A 1,743-nucleotide genomic window follows, 5' to 3' on the forward strand; every position below is an offset into this window, starting at 1 on the left:
ATCTATCTATCTATCGAGAGACAGAAAATCAAACCTAGAGAGGGAGTCAGATGGATTTAGATATTGGGGAAATGTGCGTTAGTGTGAGTTACAGTGCGATGGTGGCGTGGTTGCGAAGGTAAGGGTGGCGTGGTTAAAATATGTGTATTTATATTTAACCACTTCTACTAAACGCGCAAGGCCTGATATTTGGGGAGCCGGGACTTGTCGGTTCCTGCGACCCCGGTGTTTCACTGGCGCTCAATTTATCATCGCCGAAAGGATAAAAACAAACGTCGACCTCGGTGGAATTTGAACTCGAAATACAAAGACGGATACAATGCTGGTAAGAATTTTGATAACGATTCTGCCAGCTCGGCGTCTTAGTATTTACATTTAATAACACTTAAAAAGGAATTGCTGAGAATGAAAATGGAAATGCTAATTAGAAAAAAATGAAATGAAAACGAAAAACTCGTTGCATGAATTTCTTCCTGATTGTAATTCTTTTCCAAAAAGGCTGTAGGTAACCACATTCCCAGGTTCTGTCCTACTGCGTGACACGCTGGGTAAGTGTGTATTACTAAAGTCTTGAGCGGAGCAAAGCCTTGGGACCAAGCTTAATAAAAGCACTGGCGCCTGCAAAATTGAGCAGTATCAAAGGTAATTGGCGTGAAACTGCAATTATATTTTGCGTCTTTGACTGAAGAGGAAAACTTAGCTGCGAATATTCCGTGTATCGTGTCGTTGGTTAATTTTCCGTCCGTTCAGTTTCCGTCTACTCAGCATACGTCTAACGTTTCTCTTTCTATTCCTTCTGTTCAAACCCTGATAAAACCATGTAGGGCAATGCACATCTTTTGTTTAATTTATTGTTTAATTTATTGTATATATATATATCGAACATCAAGAGCGTCAGAAGTTCGGGAGGTTGAAAAATGAAACAAATTATAGAGTATATGAGAGAGATGTGGAAGAAGAAAAAGATAGAGAAGAAAGGAAAATAAGATGTAGAGGATGAAGAAGAAGAAGAAGAAGAAGAAGAAGAAGAAGAAGAAGAAGAAGAAGAAGAAGAAGAAGAAGAAGAAGAAGAAGAAAAGGAGTAGACGAAGGAGCTGGAGGAGAAGAAAGTAGCAGATGAGAATATGGAGGAAGAGGAAACAGAGGAGGAGGTTGAGGATGAGGAGAAGAAGAGGTAGAGAAGGGTAGAGATCTAGGAGGAGGAGGCGCAGAGGAAGAAGGAGAAGAGGAAGATGAAGACGAAGAAATGAAAGTAGCAGAACCGGAAAAGAAGATGATGATGACAATGATGATGGAGATGATGATGATGATCATGAAGAAGAGGCGTGTTATGAAGGAAAACCTGAAGGGAGAAAGCAAAGAATACTATTTAAAAAAATATTATAACCGAGTCTGAGATGGAGGACAAGGTGGAGGAGTAGAAGTGGGGGAAAAGCCATTGTGTGGGGGGAGAGGGAGAGAGAGAAAGGGAAATAGAGAAAGAGAATTAAGAATTAAGAGGCAAGGAAAGAAGAGCATAAAGAGAGAGAGGGAGAGAGAAAGACAGACAGAGATAAAAAGAGAGAGATTAAGAAAGAGGCAAGGAAAGAAGTGCAGAGAGTGAGAAAGAGAGATAGATAGATAGATAGATAGATAGATAGATAGATAGAGAGAGAGAGAGAGAGAGAGAGAGAGAGAGATGGAGAGAGAGATAGAGAGAGAGAGAGAGAGAGAGATAGATAGATAGATAGAGAGATAGATAGA

The 1,743-nt window shown here is 40.2% G+C and overlaps 1 protein-coding gene across 4 annotated transcripts in view; it reads right to left on the bottom strand.

Annotated features, from left to right (window-relative positions):
• The window catches only part of LOC106869634 (uncharacterized), a 671,006-nt gene that overhangs the window by 344,500 nt on the left and 324,763 nt on the right, over window positions 1–1,743 (bottom strand). The window lies entirely within an intron of this gene.

This window comes from Octopus bimaculoides, chromosome 22 (assembly GCF_001194135.2).
Source record: "Octopus bimaculoides isolate UCB-OBI-ISO-001 chromosome 22, ASM119413v2, whole genome shotgun sequence".
In the NCBI taxonomy this organism is placed as follows: Eukaryota; Metazoa; Mollusca; class Cephalopoda; order Octopoda; family Octopodidae; genus Octopus; species Octopus bimaculoides.